Genomic DNA, 14,422 nt, shown 5'->3' on the forward strand with positions numbered 1-14,422 from the left:
ACTGCACTACCATCATCTATATGCATGGTCACCTCCTGAAAGAACTCTATCAGGCTTGCTAGACACGATCTTCCCTTCACAAAGCCATGCTGACTGTCCCTGATCAGACCATGATTCTCTAAATGCCCATAGATCCTATCTCTAAGAATCTTTTCCAACAGCTTTCCCACCACAGACATAAGGCTCACTGGTCTATAATTACCCAGACTATCCTTACTACCTTTTTTGAACAAGGGGACAACATTCACCTCCCTCCAATACTCTGGTACCACTCCCGTGGACAATGAGGACATAAAGATCCTAGCCAGAGGCTCAACATTCTCTTCCCTCACCTTGTGGAGCAGCCTGGGGAATATTCCATCAGGCCCTGGGGACTTATCCATCCTAATGTATTTTAACAACTCCAACACCTCCTCTCCCTTAATAGCAACATGCTCCAGAACATCATCTCACTCATATTGTCCTATCATCAAGTTCCCTCTCATTGGTGAATACCGAAGAGAAGTATTCATTGAGGACCTCGCTCACTTCCACAGCCTCCAAGCACATCTTCCCACCTTTACCTCTAATCAGTCCTACCTTCACTCCTGTCATCCTTTTATTCTTCACATAATTGAAGAATGCCTTGGGGTTTTCCTTTACCCTACTCACCAAGGCCTTCTCATGCCCCCTTCTTGTTCTTCTCAGCCCCTTCTTAAGCTCCTTTCTTGCTTCCCTATATTTCTCAATAGACCCATCTGATCCTTGCTTCCTAAACCTCATGTATGCTGCCTTCTTCCACCTGACTAGATTTTCCACCTCACTTGTCACCCATGGTTCCTTCACCTTACCATTCTTTATCTTCCTCACCGGGACAAGTTTATCCCTAACATCCTGCAAGAGATCTCTAAACATCAACCACAGGTGCAAAATCAGTTCATCCCCTGGAGAAGGAAGGATTCAAAGGGGGGAAAGTGGCCACAGTGGTTGACAAAGGAAGTCAGAGATCGCATAGCATTAAAAAAGAAGTATAACAGAGCTAAGGTGAGTGGGAAGACGGATGATTGGGAAATTTTTAAGGAGCAACAGAACTTAACTAAAAAGGCAATACGGGGAGAAAAAAATGAGGTATGAACGCAAGCTATCTAGGAATATAAAGGAGGATAGCAAAAGTTTTTTTAGGTATGTAAAGAGAAGGAAGATAGTTAAGAACAATGTTGGGCCCTTGAAGAATGAATTGGGAGAAATTGTTATGGGAAACAGAGAAATGGCAGACAAATTTAATAAGTACTTTGGATCTGTCTTCACTAGGGAAGACACAAGCAATCTCCCAGATGTATGGATGGGCCAAGGACATAGGGTAACAGAGGAACTGAAACAGATTGACATTAGGAAGGAAACGGTGATGAGTAGACTGATGGGACTGAAGGCTAACAAATCCCCAGGTCCAGTTGGTCTGCATCCTAGGGTACTAAAGGAGGTAGCTCTGGAAATTGAGGATGCATTGGTGATCATTTTCCAATGTTCCTTAGATTCAGGATCAGTTGCTGAGGATTGGCGAATGGCTAATGTTATCCCACTTTTTAAGAAAGGAGGGAGGGAGAAAACAGAGAACTATCGCCCTGTTAGCCTAACATCAGTAGTGGGGAAGATGCTAGAGTCCATTATTAAAGATGAAATAGCGGCATATCTTGATAGCAGTGATAAGATTGGGCCGAGCCAGCATGGATTTACCAAGGGCAAATCATGCTTGACTAATCTATTGGAGTTTTTCGAGGATGTAACCAGGAAGAACGCGGGAGATCCAGTGGATGTGGTGTACCTTGATTTTCAGAAGGCATTTGATAAGGTACCACATAGGAGATTGGTGGGTAAGATCAGAGCTCATGGCATTGGGGGGAGGATATTGACATGGATAGAAAACTGGTTGGCAGATAGAAAGCAAAGGGTAGCAGTGAATGGGTGTTTCTCGGAATGGCAGGTGGTGACTAGTGGGGTGCCACAGGGCTTGGTATTGGGACCACAGCTGTTTACGATTTACGTCAATGATTTAGAGGAAGGCATTGTGAATAACATCAGCAAGTTTGCTGATGATACTAAGCTGGGTGGCAGTGTGACATGTGATGAGGATGTTAGGAGAATTCAAGGTGACTTGGATAGGCTAGGTGAGTGGGCGGAAACTTGGCAGATGGCATTTAATGTGAATAAGTGTGAGGTTATTCACTTTGGGAACAAGGACAGGAAGGCTGATTATTATCTGAATGGTGTGGAGTTAGGTAAGGAAGAAATACAAAGAGATCTAGGAGTACTTGTTCATCAGTCTCTGAAGGTGAATGAGCAAGTGCAGCAGGCAGTGAAGAAGGCTAATGGAATGTTGGCCTTTATTACAAAGGGAATTGAGTACAAGAGCAAGGAAATCCTTTTGCATTTGTACAGGGCCCTGGTGAGACCACACCTGGAGTATTGTGTGCAGTTTTGGTCTCCAGGGTTAAGGAAGGACATCCTGGCTGTGGAGGAGGTGCAGCATAGGTTCACTAGGTTAATTCCTGGGATGTCCGGACTGTCTTACGCAGAGAGGTTAGAGAGACTGGGCTTGTACACGCTGGAATTAAGGAGATTGAGGGGGGATCTGATTGAGACATATAAGATTATTAAGGGATTGGACAAGATAGAGGCAGGAAATATGTTCCAGATGCTGGGAGCGTCCAGTACCAGAGGGCATGGTTTAAGAATAAGGGGTAGGTCATTTAGGACAGAGATGAGGAGGAACTTCTTCTCCCAGAGAGTTGTGGAGGTGTGGAATGCGCTGCCTCAGAAGGCAGTGGAGGCCAATTCTCTGGATGCTTTCAAGAAGGAGCTAGATAGGTATGTTATGGATAGGGGAATCAAGGGTTATGGGGACAAGGCAGGAACCAGGGATTGATAGTAGATGATCAGCCATGATCTCAGAATGGCGGTGTAGGCTCGAAGGGCCGAATGGTCTACTTCTGCACCTATTGTCTATTGTCTATTGTCTACATCTCCATAGTATATTTCCCTGCAAAAACGTCATCCCAATTCACACCCGCAAGTTCTAGCCTTATAGCCTCATAATTTGCCCTTCCCCAATTAAAAATTTTCCTGTCCTCTCTGATTCTATCCTTTTCCATGAAAATGCTAAAGGCCAGGGAGTGGTGGTCACTGTCCCCCAGATGCTCACTCACTGAGAGATCTGTGACCTGACCCGGTTCATTACCTGGTACTAGATCTAGTATGGCATTCCCCCTGGTTGGCCTGTCCACATACTGTGACAGGAATCCGTCCTGGACACACTTAACAAACTCTGCCCCATCTAAACCCTTGGAACTAATCAGGTGCCAATCAATATTAGGGAAGTTAAAGTCACCCATGATAACAACCCTGTTATTTTTGCACCTTTCCAAAATCTGCCTCCCAATCTGCTCCTCTGTATCTCTGCTGCTACCAGGGGGCCTATAGAATACACCCAATAGAGTAACTGCTCCCTTCCTGTTCCTGACTTCCACCCATATTGACTCAAAAGAGGATCCTGCTACATTACCCACCCTTCCCGTAGCTGTAATAGTATCCTGGACCTGTAATGCCACCCCTCCTCCCCTCCTCCCCCCCATCCCCCCCCATCCCTTTTAAAGCACTGAAATCCAGGAATATCGAGAATCCATTCCTGCCCTGGTGCCAGCCAAGTCTCTGTAATAGCCACTACATCATAATTCCATGTATGTATCCAAGCTCTCAGTTCATCACTTTTGTTCCTGATGCTTCTTGCATTGAGGTACACACACTTCAGCCCTTCTACCTTACTACCTTTACACTGTTTATTCTGCGTCTCTTTCCTCAAAGCCTCTCTATATGTTAGATCTGGCTTTACTCCATGCACTTCCTTCACTGCTCTATCGCTCTGGGTCCCATCCCCCTCGCAAATTAGTTTAAACCCTTCCCGAACCATGCTAGCAAACCTACCTGCAAGGATATTGCTCCCCCTTGAGTTCAAGTGCAACCCATCCAATCTGTACTGGTCCCACCTTCCCCAGAAGAGATCCCAATGATTCAAAAATCTAAAACCCTGCTCCCTGTACCAACTCCTCAGCCATGCATTCAACTGCCATCTTCTCCAATTCTTACCATCACTATCACGTAGCACTGGCAGCAATCCTGAGAACGCCACCCTTGAGGTCTTGTTCTTCAGCCTTCTGCCTAGTTCCCGAAACTCACAATTCAGGACCTCAGCCCTTTTCCTGCCTATGTCGTTGGTACCAACATGTATCACCATTTCCGGCTGCTTTCCCTCTCGTACCAGGATGTCGTGCACCCGGTCAGAGACATCCCAGACCCTGGCACCCGGGAGGCAACAAACCATGCGGGTGTCCCTTCTCACGTCCACAAAATCTCCTGTCTGCTCCCCTGACTATAGAGTCTCCAATAATGACAGCTCTCCTCTTCTCCGTCCCACCCTTCTGCACCATCCGGTCAGACTCAGTGCCGGAGACCCTGCCACCGTGGCTCACACCTGGTTGGTCATCCCCGCCAACAGTATCCAGGACGGTACACTTATTATTCAGGGGAATGGCTACAGCAGTGCTCTGCACTACCTGTCTACTCACCTTCGCTTTCTCCCCTCTGACTGTCACCCAACAACCTGCTTCTGGCAGCCTAGGTGTGACTACCTCCTTGTAGTTCTCATCTATGACTGCCTCATTCTCCCTTATGAGTCGAAGGTCATCCAGCTGCTGCTCCAGATTCCTTACATGGTCTTCCAGATCGCCCAGCCACATGCACTTCTTGCAGATGTGACTCTGCGGGAGAGGGGCGTCCCCCCAAGACTGCCACATCTCACATGAGACGCACATCACCGTCTCAGGAGACATTGTAAAAACTAACTGCGAGCAAGTTTGTCCTCCACCTCTTCTCGTCGAAGCCTCTCGAGTCAAAGCCTCAAAGCTCCACTCCTTCACTGGCCCACTCACTCTTAATGTTTTATGTCTGTTCGGCTTTTGCATGGAAGAGAGCTCATTCTTCGGTAATTTATCACTGACTGAGAGCATAGTTAACACCACAATGTACTTTGATGTAGTATTTGAAAGTACCAAAGTTCAAAGTAAATTTATTATCAAAGTACATATATGTCACCATATACAACTCTGAGATTCATTTTCTTGCAGGCATATTCAATAAGTCCATAATAGAATAATAACCATAATAGAATCAATGAAAGACCGCACCAACTTAGACCGGAGTGCAAAAGACAACAAACTGTACAAGCACAAAAAAAAATTAATAATAATAACAAATAATAAGCAATAAATATTGAGAACATGAGATGAAGAGTCCTTGAAAGTGAGTCCGTAGGTTGTAGGAACATTTCAGTGATGAAGTAAGGAAAGTTGAGTGAAGTTGTCCCCTTTGGTTCAAGAACCTGATGGTTGAGGGGTAATAAATCTTCGTGAACCTGGTGGTGTCAGTCTTCAGGCTCCTGCACCTCCCCGATGGCAACAGCAAGAAGAGAGTATGTCCTGGGTGGTGAGAGTCCTTGATGATGGATGCTGATTTCCTGTGACAATGTTTCATGTCAATGTGATCTTTGGTGGGGAGTGCTTTACCCATGATGGACTGGGCCATATCCACTACTTCTCTTAACAAAGTTTGCCATCAGAGATAAAGTTGAAGCTATGAAATTGTTGTTGATTGTGGTAAAACTAAGAGTTAGTAAAAAGATTATCTTGACATGTTAGCTATATAAATGGAAACAGAAATGCAAGCCACATTTATACTGAGTTTATTTTAATACAAACATGATAAAACATATTTGTACAAATGCTCTCCATCCAATGAAAGCACTACACATAAAAGTTGCTGGTGAACGCAGCAGGCCAGGCAGCATCTCTAGGAAGAGGTGCAGTCGACATTTCAGGCCGAGACCCTTTGTCAGGACTAACTGAAGGAAGAGTGAGTAAGGGATTTGAAAGTTGGAGGGGGAGGTGGAGATCCAAAATGATAGGAGAAGACAGGAGGGGGAGGGATGGAGCCAAGAGCTGGACAGGTGATAGGCAAAAGGGATACGAGAGGATAATGGGACAGGAGGTCCGGGAAGAAAGACAAGCGGAGGGGGGGGGGACCCAGAGGGTGGGCAAGGGGTATATCAGAGGGACAGAGGGAGAAAAAGGAGAGTGAGAGAAAGAATGTGTGTATAAAAATAAGTAACAGATGGGGTACGAGGGGGAGGTGGGGACTGAAGGAAGGGTGAGTAAGGGATTTGAAAGACTGAAGGAAGAGTGAGTAAGGGATTTGAAAGACTGAAGGAAGAATGTCTGCTTTCTTCTTGAGATATTATTAATTTTCAAAATCATTAATTTGCAACTGCTTCATGGTCCTCTGATTAGGAGTTAGTGGCTAGGGAATGTAAGAGGTTTCTATTCTGCAAAAGAATCCTTATCTTTAGTAAAAAAGTGAAATTAAGTTGAAATGACATAGCTTAACCATGTAGTTCACATTTTGGCTGAAAATAATGCTTTGTGTTGTATTACCACTGCTTTCAATTGAATAGATTATGATAAACATTAAAGAATTTTCATAAGAACCAAGCAGTGTCATAGACAAGTTGTCCATAGATGTACATATTAAATTACATAAAAATATTTGATAACATTTTTTGGAAGCCATTAGATAAAATTGAAGTACCTGAAATGCAAATGGTTCAATGGTTCAACTGCTCCATTTGATAGCAGAAAATGTATACAGTATACAACCTGAAATTCTTACTCTTTGCAGACATTCACAAAACAGAAAAACCCCGAAGAATGAATGACAGAAAAAGATGTTAGAATCTGAAAGCCTTCCTCCTTCTCCCATGCACATGCAGCAGCAAAGCATCAACCTTCTCTCCCCCCACCCACCTCAGCAAAAGCATTACTCCCCCACCACCAACCATGCAAGCAATAGCAAAGCCACGAAAGAGACCATGATCTGGAGCAGTCTATGTCAGTTTTTTGCTGCTCCTTTTAATCAAAAAAACAAGTTTTTTTCATATCATGGACCGTCTGCCAGGTTGTTACCCATTCACTTAACCTGCCTATGTACTCCCTCTTCTTGCTCCACACAGCCACTTGGATATACCATTTGATTCAGCACCAATCCTTATAATAAGGCATCCGTTAGTCTTGCGAGGCCATGGATCTGCACCTGGAAAGTCACTCTCCAGGGTGCAGGCCTGGGCAAGGTTGTATGGAAGACCAGCAGTTGCCCATGCTGCAAGTCTCCCCTCTCCACGACACCGATGTTGTCCAAGGGAAGGGCAAGGGCCGATACAGCTTGGCACCAGTGTCATTACAGAGCACTGTGTGGTTAAGTGCCTTGCTCAAGGTCACAACATGCAGCCTCGGCTGGGGATCAAACTCACAACCTTCAGATCGCTAGTCCAATGCCTTAACCACTTGGCCACATGCCAACCAATCCTTATTAGCACCTATCCTATTTGTCCCAGCATTCTAACCTGAAAATTACTTATTCAGTACTGCTGACTGTTTCCTAGTAATACGCAATCCTCAGTACTGCATATCCTCTACATCACCATGTGCTCTAATGTTATTGAATTATTTCTTGTGTGGCACTTTATAAAAATCCTTCTGCAAGTCTAAATACACCACACCAATTGGTTCACCCTTATCCTGTGGATTACAACTATAAAAAACACCAACTGTGTTGTCAAAAATGATTTAACTTTCATAAGTCTGTACTTTTATTTTCTCAGAGCTTGCCACTAGACTTGAGTTTTTCAGTGCAATTCCAAGCATTCCTTCTCCACCTTGAGACTTATTTGCATTGCCTGCTGCAGTGGACGCATGTTCTCTCTTCCGGTGTTTTTTTCTCTGTATTCTTCTGAACATGGTCATGCTTTCAATATAAAGTTCACAGTTAAGCTTGTGTTGAAACAACAGAGTCTGATTCTCTTTTTCTGCTATTTTGGCCATAAGTGAGGAACGAGGGGAGCAGTTCCTTGGATCACTGATTTGAGACACTAGATCTATTTCTTTTCCCACAGATGCAGTCTCTACTGCTATTTACAGCATTTCCTGTGGTCTTATCAGATTATTTGTATTGAAGTTTTGTTTGTTTTTTAATATTATTTTTAGAGGTGCACTCAGAATTATATTTATTATCATTGACTTAGATGTATGTTGTTATCCGGCAGCAGTACCATGAAAAGACATAAGATTACTATCAATTACAAACATAGGGTAAATAAAAAAGGAATAAGAAGGTAGTGTTCACGGACCATATTAGAAATCTGATGTCAGACAGAAAGAAGCTGTTCCTAAATCATTGAGTATGGGTCTTCAGGCTCCTGTCCCTCCTCCCAGATGATAATAACAAGAAGAGGGCATGCCCCCTGACGGTAAGGTTCCTTAGTGATGGATGCCAACTTCTTGTCTGCTTGTTTCTGTCGCCAATGGACACCAAATTTCCTGCCCAAGACAGCAAGCAGTAGCAGAGACTTGTGAATGCAGGTCACTCTGTCGCATAAATGAACTTTTCCAGTCTCAAGTAAACAGCTAACAGGATCAAGAAGTCCTCGCACTCCCCACCAGGTCATTCCCTCTTCTCTCCTCTCCTATTGAGCAGAAGACACACAAGCCTCTTCTTCGTGGATTGTCACCTTGTCGTGGTGGAGAAGCTTGTGTGGTCCTGTGATCCCGAGAGCGATGCCGTCTGGAGCTATGCTCCTGGTAGGGTCACTCATGGCGGTAAGGTCGAGGGTGAGGTCCCTGACAAAGAACAATCCAACCAAGACCTCAACGGTGGAACAGGCGGACGAAGTTATTTCGAACTCAACAGCTGTGAAGGCGGATGAAGGCTGCAACAAGTCCATCGGCTCCAATCATCGTGGTTTCCATGCCATTGGAATCAGTTGGTTGATTTATGAAGTATTGTGTGCTTCTTGGAGTGCAACATCAAGTACACGTTAAACAAATACACGCACAGGCATCTTCACTCTGTGGGCCACTTCTTCCGAACGAAGACCATCATCCTCGACCCCGAGGGATAGCCATGACGACAAAAGCCTAAGACCAAGAATTACGAGATTCAAGGATGCCAGTTATCAGAATCTCAAACAAACCTCTCATACACTAAAAGATAAACTCTCCATTTCCAAAGCTATATCATCATGACCCTTATATTTTAATTGTCTATCTCTACAGTACTTTCTCTGTAACTCTAACACTATATTCTGCATTCTGTTTGTGTTTACAACCTTGGATCATTATCTGTGACACGACCTGTCTGGATGACACACAAAACAAAAACTTTTCAGTGGTTCTTACTGAACCAATGCCAATGATCTAGTTAGTGATTCAAGTGTTAGCTTTGCTTTGGAGGAACGGTTGGTATCTTTCTCATTGACTGGATCATTTTGTATTAAATAAGGTTGAAAGAGTAAAGAGAAAATTTTCAAAGATGTTGGTGGGATGACCTAAGTTATCAGGAAATATTGAATCGGTTTCAGCTTTATTCCTTGGAACATCAGTGATTAAGGGGAGATTTGATAGAGTTGTACAAAATTATGAGGGGTATAGATAGAGTAAATGAAAGCAGGCTATTTTCACTGACATAGGACAAGACTACAACCAGAGGTCATGGGGTAAGGATGAAAGGTGAACAGTTTAAAAGGAACATGAGTGGAAACTCCTTTACTCAGAGGGCTGTGAGAGTGCGGAATGAGCTGCTGGCACAAGTAGTGCATGCCACGCTCGATTTCAATGTTTAAGAGAAGTATGGATAAGTACATGGATGGTATGGGTATGGAGGGCTATGGTCTGGGTGCAGGTTGATAGGAGTAGCAATTTAAATGGCTTGACATGGACTAGAGGGTTGAGGACTAGTTTCTGTTCTGTACTTCTCCTTCTTGAAAGGATATGGAGGAGGCAGAAGAATGGGTTTGACAGAGAAAATGGATCAGCCATGATGAAATGGTAGATCATACTCGATGGGCCAAATGGTCTGGTTCTGTTCCTATCTCTTATGGTCTCATAGTTTTAAAAAGTACAGAACTAGCTGCCCTATGACTCTATTAATGGATGTCCTAAAGCGTGTTGAATTTTAGATCTTTTTCCCCGAAACAATGAACCCTTCCACTTCAATGTTCCAGTCAGAGAAGACCCAGGTCGTGCACCTGCCTCTCCGCTCACGCAGTCAGTGTCGGAGAATGCACCGATTAAGCGGTGGGACGGAGGGTGGGGCCCGGTTTCCTTCTCTCGGGTGCCTGAAAGCAGCAAGGCGGAAGTCAGAGAGCTCAGAAGCTGGGGATTTCCCACTGGGGACTTCCGAGCTCTTCTCGGCCGTCAGTGCGCAGCCAATGAGGCGGCGCCGGTAGGAAAAGCAGCAGCGCCAGCGGGACCAAGATTGCAGCTCCGCCGGGGGGTTCGGGCTCCTGGCCGCCTCTGACGTCGGTAAGTGTGGCGGCGGCGACCACCGTAAGCCGGTGAAGGTCGGACCGTGCGGTCCAAGGGAGAGGGCAGCCGCGCTCCCATGTCTGGGGCTGGCCTCACTCACTCTCGGGGCGGGGAGACCAGCTGCGCTGCCCTTTAACTGCTGTCGGGTCTCGGGTAAACTTGCCGAGGCCTAGTGAAGGGCACTGCTTCGCCCAGTGTTGGGGGCAGCTCCTACCAGTTTGATTCTGTCCCCTCCCCTTTCATGTGATCGGAAACACGGCGAGCAACTTATGCCTTAGGTCATCACTGCAAACTGCTCTCGGGAGTTTTTGCGGTTTGTATTTCTTTAAAGTGCAGCTGGAAAATTAACCAGCATTAATATTTTGCCACTTGGCCGAGTGACGGAATGGCCCCTTCCGCTCCCATTTAATATGTTGTGAACATCGGTAAAAAGTTTTTCGCCGAGGGAAGTCATGAGTGGGACAGTAATGCAGATGTTGAATGTCTGCAGTAAAACAAATACTGTTAGATGTTCAAGTTAAGCAACATCCATGAGACACACATCAGGTCGATGATCCTTCATCGAATTTCAGAAATGTTAGCAGAAGAGGAGCCGAACTAAAGGACAAGTCCAAAGGCAGAAGAGATCAATCGAGGTGACGGGGCCAAGTCAAAGAGAACGGTAAAGGCAATGGTGCATGACAAAAGGTTAACCTGAGCGAGGATGTAATGTTAAGGCTTTATAAGACGCTGGTGAGGCCTCACTTGGAGTATTATGAGCAGATTTAGTTCCCTTATCTAAGAATGGATGTGCGGACATTGAAGAGGGTTCAAAGGAGGTTCACGACTTATTATATGAGGAGTTGTTTGATGGCTCTGGGTCTGTACTCCCTGGAATTCAGAAGAATAAGGGGGGATTAACCTATCTAATGTCGAAAGGCCTTGACAGAGTGGATGTGGAGAGGATGTTTCCTCTGGTGAGGGAGACTAAGACTAGAGGCCATTGCTTCAGAATAGAGGGACGTCCATTTAGAATGGAGGTGAGGAGGAGTTTCTTTAGCCGGAGGGTGGTGAATCGGTGGAATTTGTTGCCACAGGCAGCTGTGGAGGCAATGTCTTTGGGTATATTTAAGGCAGAGGTTGATAGATCCTTGATTAGTCAGGGCATGAAGGGATATAGGGAGAAGGCAGGAGACTGGGTCTGAGAGGGAAATGGGTCAGCCATGATGAAATGGCAGAGCAGATTCAATGGGCGAAATGGACTGATTCTGCTCTTATATTTTACGGTCTTATCGGGAGGAAGTGTAAATAGAAAGAATCATAAACATGAGAGGTTCTGCTGGTGCTGGAAATCGAGTGAAATGCTGGAGGAACCCAGTGGGCCAGATAGCATGTATGGAGAGAATAAAAGAGTTGATGTTTCAGGCTGAGACACTTCATTAGGACTTGAATGCAATGGGTGGGGTGCAGAAACCAGAATAAGAAGGTAGGGGGAAGGGAATGAGTACAAACTGGTAAGTTATAGGTGAGGGGGATGGTTGGTTGCTGGGGGAGGGGTAATGAAGTGAGAAACTGTAAGGTGATTGGTGGAAAGGGTTATAAGTTGAAGAAGGGGGAATTTGATGGGGGAGGAGAGTGGACCATGGGAGAAAGGGGAGAAGGAGGAGCACCAGAGGGAGGTGATGGGCAAGTGAGAAGAGGAGGATTAAGAGGAAAAATGGAAGAGGGTATAGAAAAAGAAAGAAGAGGGAATTACCAGAAGTTGGAGAAAGATTTGTGTCTATTACCACCATCTTGTATGATGTGGAATGTGTTCTTTTGCAAAGGTGGTAAACTGTAAAGAGAATAAAATCACTATAAATTACAAAATGAGTGCAAGAAAAGTAAAAATACTTGTGTTGAAGAAGGATTAAAAATAAGTTGAGTACTGGAGTTAGGAAATAGAAAGATGACAATTGCCAAAAATTAATCCCGGAAAACTTTTGGAAGGTGAGGTGCTGTTGTTCAAGCTTCATTTAGGCATTGTTGATCAAGTCCTGGAGAATGAAAATTGAGGTGCAAGTCAAAATAGATTGGGAACTAAAATTCCAGGCAACTCATACAGCATGAATGGCATGGATAAAATCATTCTGCTGAGCTGTTACCCATTTGTTTTCTACAATGCAGAGGAATCCACACTGAGCGTTGAATACAGTATGCCAAACAGAAAAAAATGTACAAGTAAATTGCTGTTTCACCTGGAGAGTGCTTTTGGGAAGGGCAGCTGTTGTTCTTGCAGTCACGTAGGAGGGTGACATGAGAGGGAGTATTGACGGAAGTGGAAGAGCGGACCAAAGCACTCCAGAGGCAACAGCCTCCTTGGAATGCTTAACTAAGGGTAGGTGCAATAGATAGATTGTGTTGGAGCTGTTGGAAGTCTGAAACAACAATGCCATGAATCAGCAAAGACAAAGATGGGAAAATATTTTCCTTGCTCTGAAAGTAAAGAAAAGGGAAGATAAGAGAGCAGGAATGTGAGAAATAGAATAGGCATGGCTGAGGGTCTTATTGAGGTAGAGGAGAATCCATCATCGGGGGGGAGGGAGGAAGAACTAATGGAGGTATTTGGAAGGTTGAATGGAGGGATATGGTCAGTGGGACTAGGCAGAAAATGGTTTGGCACAGCCAAGAAGGGCCAAAAGGCCTTTTTCTGTGCTGTAGTTTATCTATGGTTTTCTATCAAATCAGATATGGTGGTCTTAAATAGAATGGGGATATTAAGGGAAGAAGTGTAGTTCTGGTAGTAGTGGGAATCTGTAGGTTTGCAAAAGATGCTGGACTGAGATTTTGCCCTGAATTGAAAAACCAAGGTGTCAAAAAAGGGAAGAAGGTATGAATAGGGCAGAAACTGGCTCAGTGAAGTTATCGTGCTTTCTAACTCAGCAAGGAGGTCAGGGAGTAGTTTTAACACAATCATTCATGCACCAGGAAGAGAAATGAGGTGGGGGACGGGTGGAAACATGTGACTGCAAAGATCAATAAAACAGAGAATGTTTGCCTGTCTCAGAGAGGGTCATAGCTTGTACTCCTACAGGTTCCCACAGCTACCTCTTTTCTTTTTGGAGGAAGCAGATAGAGCGGTAGGATTGTTCAGTGTTAAGAGTTCACCCAGGCAGTGAAGAATGCTAGTGGATTCAGACTGAATTTGTTCAAGGAAGAAGCAAAGAGACTTCTGTGTTCCAGCGGGAGATTGGGGAAAAAACATTCCCTCCCCCTCCCCTCTTCTTCTGTTTTCCGCTCTGGTCCCTTACCACTTCTCTCCTATCACCCCTCCGTAGATATCCCCTCCTTCCCTTTCTCCTATGGTCCACTCTCCCTTCCTATCAGATTTCTTCCCCTCTGGCCATTACCATTCCCACCCACCTGGCTCCATCTATGACCTTCTTGCTATCCTCCTTCCCCTCCCCCCCCAACTTTTTTTATTCTGATGTCTTCTGCTTTCTATTCAGTCCCTGAAGAGTCAATCTGATTCCTAACAAACTTGTGTCATACAAAATTAAAAGTTGGAGGAACTCAGCAAATCAGACAGCATCTGTGGAGGGGAATAAACAGTGGACCTGATAAAGGGTCTCCGCCTCAAAATGTCGACTGTTTGGTCATTTCCATAGATGCTGCCTGACCGTCAGAATTCTTCTGGCATGTTGTGATTGGATAGACGTATAGTGAAACTGGGCCATTGGGAAGGTAAATTAAGGTGTTAACATAACTGTGTGGTGGGGAGGAGTTTTTATCAGAAAAAGCTTATAAATAGCTGGGAAGTGGTTGGACATGAGAGCAAGAAAAGAGTTGAGAGGAAGAAATGAATTTTGTAGTATTCTTGTTTACACAAGAATGCATAAAAAAGAACAGTTGGAATGAGAAAGTTTCTTCCCCCAGGCCATTAGGCCTGAACTTTTCATATTTGAAGTGTTACTGGTTAATCTGCTCCATACCTTACAATATTTAATATTAATGCACTTCAC

The 14,422-nt window shown here is 44.7% G+C and overlaps 1 protein-coding gene across 2 annotated transcripts in view; it reads left to right on the top strand.

Annotated features, from left to right (window-relative positions):
• Positions 1 to 10,261: 10,261 nt before the first annotated feature.
• tank (TRAF family member-associated NFKB activator) overlaps positions 10,262 to 14,422 on the top strand; it is a 106,262-nt gene continuing 102,101 nt past the window's right edge. Inside the window, exon 1 of one of the 2 annotated variants that reach the window (XM_072262020.1) lies at positions 10,262 to 10,439. The gene's annotated coding sequence lies outside the window, so the exon portion shown is untranslated. Of the gene's footprint in view, positions 10,440 to 10,580; positions 11,104 to 14,422 lie in introns of those variants that run through there. The other variant, XM_072262021.1, reaches the window with a different exon arrangement.

The sequence above is a fragment of the Mobula birostris genome, chromosome 6 (genome assembly GCF_030028105.1).
Source record: "Mobula birostris isolate sMobBir1 chromosome 6, sMobBir1.hap1, whole genome shotgun sequence".
Classification (NCBI taxonomy): Eukaryota; Metazoa; Chordata; class Chondrichthyes; order Myliobatiformes; family Myliobatidae; genus Mobula; species Mobula birostris.